Raw genomic sequence first — 9,162 nt, 5'->3', positions numbered from 1 at the left:
CCACACCCTTAGAGAGGCCAACTCCGTGGCGGACACTCTGGCCCGTTTGGGGAGCGAAGGCCAGTTGGGCAAGCGCTTCTAGTCCTCGGGAGATCTGCCCTCTCATATTCGCGGTCTCATGTTCCTAGATAGAGTAGGCCTTGGCAATCTAAGGATTGCCTAATTCAAGGCAAGCAATCAACGGGTTCGAGTCCAATACGAAAGCAGAGTTTAGGGCTATGTTGGATGGCTTAGAGGAGTGTGTGTGGTGGAGTTTTTCTAAGGTAAAGGTGGTCACTGTCATCCTTAACCTTGCATCCTTCTCATGGGCCATTTGGTATTGGAAGGCGAGGATACGTGCTATCATGAGAAATATTGATGTCCGTATCACCCACACCCTTAGAGAGGCCAACTCCGTGGCGGACACTCTGGCCCGTTTGGGGAGCGAAGGCCAGTTGGGCAAGCGCTTCTAGTCCTCGGGAGATCTGCCCTCTCATATTCGCGGTCTCATGTTCCTAGATAGAGTAGGCCTTGGCAATCTAAGGATTGCCTAATTCATCGCCTCTTTTATGTTTTCTGCTTTTACGATAGGCGGGCCCATACCATCATGGTGGGTGTTCACTCCCCAAGTATAGGGTTGTGATGTAGTAATAAACTCGGTAAGATCGAGGTCAAATCCCAAGGGACTGAAACCTATACGTAATCTGAAACTAGGTAGAATGAGAACCAGATTAAGATGAAATCTAAATCGAATGATTTTTGAGGAATAATAGTGAAATACTAAGCTAAAACTTAATGAATTTAGAGGAAGAAAACTAGGGATTCAGAGGATCCACTTGTAGAAATCAGGGAGATCTTATGCCTACATCAAGAATTATGGAATTTAAACTGAACTTTCTTGATATAGTTTTCAAGAGGTGAAAGGTATATGAATTAGAATGGATTCCATCACCAAACCATGCCCAGGAGACAAAGCAAACAATAAAATTCAACTAATTGGCAACCAATCATTGATGTATGAAGGTTAGGAAGGGTACCGTCATCCAACCATGCCCATGAGATGATGGTGAACAACAGGGCTTCCTGACGTCATAGACATCAAAAGGAGGAAGAAATACTCAAAACCATCGCAGATCTATAGTAATTTCAGTCACAACAAATCATAAAAAAAACTGAAAGTATTCTTTTTAATTTGAACTAAAAATCAACATCAACCAGTCTAAACAAAAGGCACAAGCGAAGTCTCTCTCATCAGACTACGAGCTTCACCTCTTAGCCCTAGCTAAGAGGTTTAGCTTAACAACATCATTAGGCTAACTCTCTTAACAAACATAAAATAGACAAAAGAAAAATAAAAAGGAAAAGAAGACAACCCTTGTAATCTCTCCCTTCTTTCATCCTTCAGGTCCTGCCCCAGCCGAGCCTCCCCTCTCTCTCTCTCACGTCTTTCTTTTATAAGACCACCAAGGTCGGTCCACTGGGAGCGTGGAGAGGTGAAGTCCACGAAGGAACTCCGTGCGCCAAAGACAGCCAGCTGCACTCCTTTCGCAGCAACAACTCCTCTGCGTAAATCTTGCTATGCCGTCAAGAAACAGTGCCTCTACTCCCACTTTTCTTGCTTTCTTTCTAAAAGGAGAACGTCCTCTAGGAGTTTTTTGGCAGACCTACATGATGAACGGTTTAGATCAGCCGTCCGATCGCCCCCAAGAGCGCACAACCTGCCGCGAAAGCCGGACAGCGTCCGGCTGCGAAACAGAGTGCGTTACGCACTTACACTGTCTGATGGTGGGGTCCACAATCAGCTTCAAATGATCAATCCACATCGTCCATTGAAATCCTCGTGAAAATCCAGTCAGAAACGAGTGATTTTGGCAGGTTCTTGTGTGGCCCACTGGATATTGTATTCCGCCGTCCATCCTGAGTTTCAACGGACGAAATCCACTACACGCTGCTTCCTAGAAAAATTCCACCTAGGTCAAGGCTAGTGGACCTGTAGAATTCTGATAGACGGTCCGGATCGGACCTTCGACGCATGGTGGTGGCCCACAAGAGTCCAACCGAGACTCAGTTTCACGCCACAGGAAACGTGGTTTCCTATTTTGAGCAGGAGACTCGGTCAAACTGAGTTTTGACCGGCTCCCTAGTATGGCATACCTCTCGTGCTCATGTACCTGTGTACATGCAATACACACGTGGGGTCCATAATGATGTTCGAGAGAAATCTGCTCCGTCCATCTGCTTTGCTACCTCATTTAAGGAGTTGAAGCCAAAATTGACGTATTTCCAGATACCAGGCGGGCCCAAAATCACTAATTTATGGGCTGATCTGTCCGTTGGGCCACTTCTAGAAGGATCAAATGGCTGATATTTGACATGTACGGTTAGTTTTTTGTCCTTGAGCCATGTATAAAGTTTCGAGCCAAACAGATGATGGAAACCCAGTGATCTTGCATTCTGACTGTCTTTCAGGTCGCTTGAGTTTCAGTTTCTTGATTTTCGCGGATCTCTGGCGTGCAAATATGTTGATCTTGGTCTTCTGGGGTCCGTCCCATGCTCTGGTGTCATCAGAGCATTAAATCCATGCTTTAAGCACCCTTTTTCAGTCCATGCTCGTAAATACACTCTGCATCACAAACACGATTAAATCGGGCCATTAAACGGTATCATGCTTGTAAATCCATGCAATAACTGGGTCTGATATGCAATATTTGACCCACAACACAACCCCCAACCAGCATCTTGCTAGTCCCGAGCAAGGTATGCGAAAAATAATTTCAGAAATAAAGGACAATTCCTATAAACCCAAGTGACTTGTGAACAAATAATCGAGATGCGAGAATTCTAAGATTCATGAATGGTAAGTGAAATTTTCTCCTGGAATCAAGCTCGCGGTAAACTTCATAATCAAGTTCAAATATTAATCCCACAATCAGAAAAATTCTAAACATTGAGTTCCATTGGTGTATCGTGTAATCTCGGCTTATCATTAAGGTTCACTTCTTAATTTCATGACATTATTGGTAAACAATAAGATAATTCATAATAACCAAAACTTTCCTCACGGATCATCTTTTCATTAATCGACCTTTGATATATATATATATATATATATATATATATATATATATATATATATATATATATATATATATATATATATATATTCATTAAAATACCGCCAAGGGGAGGAATCAAATCTTCACCTATAGGGAGCAAACCTATGATGAAGACCATTGCCCACCCCTTTCCGACGGCTACTTTGGGAAATTGAACCTTCACCTATAGGGAGCAAACCTATGGTGAAGATTATTCACCCAATCCTTTCAATTTTCTTAGGCCGGTTCCTTTCATGCTTAGTGAGTACCAAGTAAATCCTTCAATATCAAACTGAAACCTTAATGTGAAAGCGAGATGTGACATGTGAGATCATAACTCAATCAATGTTTACAACTTCTAATTCTGGATTAACAATTCAAACTTAACTATGAAATCCAACAGATACTGAATCCAAGCGTCTTAAATTACCAACATCACGTATCTTGAAATTCCAAGTGCCCTAGATGGCCATCAAAATCCCTTCGAGTTCATAAAAAAATCCAGGAAAATTAAAAAATTTTCACAATTTTCACAATTTTTGCTCAAGACCAAGAAAATGCTGATTAGGAAACCTAATCTCTCACCCCCAACTTAAAATCTACATTGTCCTCAATGTAAAAGAAATAAGCATACAGTGCACATGGGACAACGAAACTATAAGAGTGATGGAAAGATAGTATTTGGATGAAAGAATCAAGAAGCTTTCCAAAAATATCTACGTAAGAGCGGGTCAGCACAAGAGAAAACTAACATAAGTAAAATAACAAAAATAAAATCCTACCTATACCACTTTCGCAGGTGCTTTCAATTGCATTTAGTGTATGCAACAAGCCTTTAAACCCCTAGGTTGCCCTGAAATGCTTTCATCTTGTCCTTGTAAATTCTCGAATTATCGTACGCATCATTCCGGATTTCCTCAAGTTCATTCAATTGAAGTTTGCGTAGCGAGCCAGCGTTGTCCAGATTGAAATTAAGATTTTTGATCGCCCAGTACGCTTTATGTTCCAGCTCCACAGGTAAGTGACAAGCTTTCCCATAGACAAGTCTAAAGGGAGACATTCCAATAGGGGTTTTAAAGGCAGTACAGTATGCCCATAAGGCATCGGTCAATCGGATTGACCAATCCTTATGATCAGGGTTAACCGTTTTCTCCAAAATGTGTTTAATTTTCCTATTAGAAATCTCGGCTTGCCCACTTGTCTGTGGGTGGTACGGGGTGCTCACCTTATGAGAGATATCGTATTTCTTCATTAAGCTCTCAAATGGTTTATTACAAAAGTGTGAGCCCCCATCACTAATGATGGCTCGAGGCATTCCGAATCAAGAAAGGATATTTTCTTTTAGGAATTTAATGACCGTGCGATGGTTATTAGTTCGACACGGAATCGCTTCAACCTATTTAGTGACATAATCCACGGCGAGCAAAATATACAGATTTCCAAATGATTGGGGGAATGGTCCCATGAAATCGATGCCCCAGCAATCAAATGCTTCAATGATAAGGATGGGATTCAAAGGCATCATATTTCGACGGGACAATGCTCCCAATTTCTGACAACGCTCACAAGCTTTGCAAAACTCATGAGTGTCCCTAAACATAGTGGGCCAGTAAAAGCCACACTGCAGAATCTTGGCTGTGGTCTTTTTAGCAGAAAAGTGACCACCACAGGCCTGTGAGTGACAGAAGGAGATGACGCTCTGATGCTCATCGTCTGGTACACATCTCCGTAGGATTTGGTCTGGGCAATATTTAAATAAATAAGGATCATCCCAGAAAAAGTTACGCACCTCGGTGAAGAATTTCTTCTTATCTTACGCAGTCCACTGTGTCGGTATAGCACCTGTAGCAAGATAATTAACAATATCAGCGAACCAAGGTGAATGGGAGACTCTGAACAGTTGTTCATCAGAGAACATGTCGTTGATATGGGTCATCTCAAGAGAATCAAAGGTATTAAGGAGAGAAAGGTGATCGGCTACAACGTTTTCTACTCCCTTTTTATCTTTAATTTTCAAATCAAATTCTTGGAGTAGAAGGATCGATCGATCAGGCGGGGCTTAGAATCATTCTTAGAAAGAAGATACTTCAGTGCCGCATGATCTGTATAGATAATGATCTTGGATCCGATCAGGTATGACCTAAATTTGTCCAAGGTGAACACTACAGCTAAGAGTTCCTTTTCCGTAGTTGAGTAGTTCACTTGGACCGGATTTAAAGTCATACTCGCGTAATGGATGACGTTAGGTCTCTTATCTTTTCTCTAGCCTAAAACCGCTCCAAGAGCATAATCAGAAGCGTTACACATAAGCTTAAAAGGAAGGCTCCAGTCGGGTGGCTGCATGATAGGTGTAGTGGTTAACGTGCCCTTAAGCTTGGTGAAAGCTTCCTAGCATTGCTCGATCCACTCGGACGGAGCATCCTTTTGAAGAAGATTACATAAAGGACAAGAGAGGAGACTAAAATTCTTTATGAATCGCTGTAAAATCTGCGTGTCCTAAGAAGGATCGCACGTCTCTAATGTTCTTGGGTGGAGGTAGGTTAGAGATAAGATCGATTTTTGTCTTATCTACCTCGATTCCCTTGGATGAGATGATATGCCCAAGGACAATTCCCTTGAACCATTAAATGACACTTCTCCCAATTAAGTACCAAGTTCTTTTCTTCACATCTTTTCAACAGCACACATTTAAGACTTTCCAAGCACTTCTGAAAGATGACCGAAAACTGAGAAATCGTCCATGAAGACCTCTAGATATTGCCCTACCATATCGTAAAAGATACTAAGCATACATCACTGAAAGTGGAGGGGGCATTACATAGTCCGAATGGCATCCTTCGGTAGGCAAATGTGTCGTAGGAACATGTAAATGTGGTCTTTTCCTGGTCTTCGGGGGCTATCTCTATCTGGTTGTAGCGCGAATACCCGTCAAGGAAACAAGAAGAGGAATGACCAGCTAACCTTTCCAGGATCTCGATCAATGAATGGTAAAGGAAAGTGGTCTTTCCTCGTGACGTATTCAACTTCCCGTAGTCAATGCACATTCTCCAACTAGTAGTGACTCTAGTTGGCCCGAGTTCATTATTAGCATTGGCTACGATGGTGATTAGGACTTCTTAGGGACCACTTGAGTTGGACTCACCCATTGACTATCGGATATAGGGTATATGATGCCCACGTCCAATAGTTTAAGAACCTCGGCCTTAACCACTTCTTTCATGTTTGGATTTAGTCTACGTTGTGGTTACTGAGTGATTTTTGCATTATCCACAAGATATATTTGATGAGAACAAATCAAGAGATCAATACCATTGAGTTACGCTATCGTCCATCACAGGCTCTTTTATGCTCAATGAGAGTAGATATAAGCATACTCTCTGTTCTTTCTCCAGATGGCAGAGTTCACCACCGGGTATGTCTCATCTTGACCTAAATAGGCATATTTCAAATCAGAGGGCAAAGGTTTTAGGTCAAGCTTCGGCGGCTTGAGGTTAGACGGTAGAGGCACTACATCGGTTTGTGGCAATTCTTCAAATTGTGGCCTCCACCGGTTAACTTCAAGTACCGGTGCAGTATCAAGCAAGGCACACGTCTCCCTAATCATGTCATCATCAAAATCATGGGAGTGGGCCAGGCACGTCTCTAGATGGTCGGAGGATAAGGTCAGAGGTGTCGTATCTTCCACGAAAGAGTCAATCATGTTAATGTCGTAGAAATCGTCATCATCCTCTAAGTTGCTACCGTTATTGAAAAAGATGTTTGACTCCAATGTCAAATTTCCAAAAGACATAGTCATGACACCATTCCTGCAATTGATAATTGCATTTGACGTGGCAAGGAATGGGCGACCAAGAATGACGGGAATCTGAGTGCTCATGTTATTGATGGGTTCGGTGTCCAGGATGATAAAATCTACAGGGTAGTAAAATCTATCGACCTGGACTAACACATCCTCAATTATCCCTCTTGGTACACGAACAGAGCGATCAGCAAGTTGTAGTGTGGTCAGGGTGGGTTTTATCTCACCCAAATCTAACTGTTTGTATACCGAGTAGGGAATCAGATTTACGCTCGCTCCTAAGTCAAGAAGTGCGTGATCAATTCGATGGTTCCCGATTACACATGATATGGTTGGGCTACCGGGATCCTTGAATTTCTGCGACACGTCTTGCTTCAGGATGACACTCACTTTCTCAGTCAAGAAGATTTTCTTTTGAATAATTTGTCATCTTTTGGTCGTGCATAAGTCTTTCAGAAATTTGGCATATGAAGGAATCTGTTTCACGACATCAAGTAGAGGAATGTTAACTTTCACTTGTTTCAACACCTCCAGAATATCCTGAGAGTTAGAAAGACATTTTGGTGCAACCAACCGTTGGGGGAATGGAGCAACTGGCTTATCTATAAGTTCCGGTTCTAATTTTTGTGGGGCATCATTAGATCCATCATTGTTATCCTCTTCTGGTTCTTGAGGCTTTTCGAGCCTAACCAGAAGAGTTTTATCAATGATCTTTCCACTCCTAAGAGTGGTGATGGATTTAGCATGCCCATCTGATTTGAAGAGCTGGGATCACTAATCTCGTACTGTGGTTTAGGATTGGAGAGAGGTTGTGCAAGAAGCATCCCCTTTTCTATAACTGTTATACGAGAATCTATCTTTTGCATAAAATCTGTAAATCCCCGCATTGCCTGAGCCAGCTCTTGTATGGAATTTTGAACCGGTTCCTCTTGAGGTTTCACTTGATTTGGATTTTGATTGAAGAAACCTTGAGGGGTAGCCATTTGTCCATTCCTCCAACTAAAGTTTGGATGATTTTTCCAACCAGGATTGTACGTATTGGAGTTAGGTCCAGTAAAAGGTCTTTGATAGTTGTTTACGACATTAGCTTGTTCATTCAACACTCCTCGAAAGGTGGGTATTGTAGGACAATTTTCAGTTGTTTGAATATTGCAATCACAAATGCCGCAAACAATTTCATTAACCTTATCCTTCTTTCCTTCCATGGCCTCAACTTTCCTTATGAGCGTAGTTACTTTACACTTGAGATCATCCTCTTCTTTTAACAGATATAATCCACCTTTCTCCTTTAGTTGAGTCAGCCTAGACGTGGTGTTCGACTTTGGGTAATAGTCCTATGATTGTGTTTTTTCAGCAAGACTATTGAGGTAATCCCATACCTCATCAACATTTTTATTAATGAATTCTCCATTACACATTGTCTCGACCATTTGGCGCATGGAAGATGTCAGTCCATCATAGAAAAAATTTGTAATGCGCCACGTTTCAAATCCGTGTTGTGGGTATGAACTGACCAAATCTTTGAACCTTTCCCAACATTGGAAGAATGTTTTATCTTCCTTTTGGGCAAAGTTCATGATTGCTTTTTTGAGGGTAATCATTTTATGATGTGGGAAGAATTTTTTTATGAATTCCCTCTGCATGTCGTTCCATGTGCCAATGGATCTAGGACGCAGTGAATGTAACCACGTCTTAGCTTTCTCTTTTAAGGAAAAAGGAAAGAGTTTCAGCCTGATTGTATCCTCAGATACATTAGGAAAATATAATGTAGCTATAATCTCATCGAACTCTTTTAAATGTAAATATGGGCTTTCTGATTCAAGTCCATGGAATTTGGGAAGGAGTTGGATAACTCCTGGCTTGATGTCCATTTGTCCTATGTTTTTAGGAAAAATCATGCATGAGGGCGTACTCACTCCCGCCGGTTGTAGATAATCTCGTAAAGTACGAGGCGGGGGTGCCTGATGCACCTCATTCTCATCTTGGGTATCCTCCACCCTGGGTGGAAGTAGAGGAGGTTGGTCTTCAGCCATAACTTCAATTAACTCAGGGGATTTCGAGTGGTGTCTAGTCCTGCGATGGATAGTCAACCCCTCAACCAATCCTCCTTCAGTCAAGAGATGTCGAGTGTTGTCACGGGCCCACTTGGGTATGAAACACTCGCAGCCCTCAATCAAATTTGAAACCTAATCCTAAGAAAAGAAAATTTAGAAAGAAAGAGAGAGTTGGAAAGAAATTACCAAATTGAGGTCCCTAAGTTAAAGACCTGCAAAAGAAAACAAACAAGTT

The 9,162-nt window shown here is 41.8% G+C and overlaps 1 non-coding gene across 1 annotated transcript; it reads left to right on the top strand.

Moving 5' to 3' along the window:
- Window positions 1-8,361: 8,361 nt before the first annotated feature.
- LOC131217894 (small nucleolar RNA R71) lies at window positions 8,362-8,468 on the top strand. The gene has a single exon (XR_009157480.1). It is a non-coding gene; the product is annotated as a small nucleolar RNA R71 (small nucleolar RNA).
- Window positions 8,469-9,162: the final 694 nt, after the last annotated feature.

The sequence above is a fragment of the Magnolia sinica genome, chromosome 10 (genome assembly GCF_029962835.1).
Source record: "Magnolia sinica isolate HGM2019 chromosome 10, MsV1, whole genome shotgun sequence".
NCBI lineage: Eukaryota > Viridiplantae > Streptophyta > Magnoliopsida > Magnoliales > Magnoliaceae > Magnolia > Magnolia sinica.
This window is presented reverse-complemented; position numbering and strand designations above follow the sequence as displayed.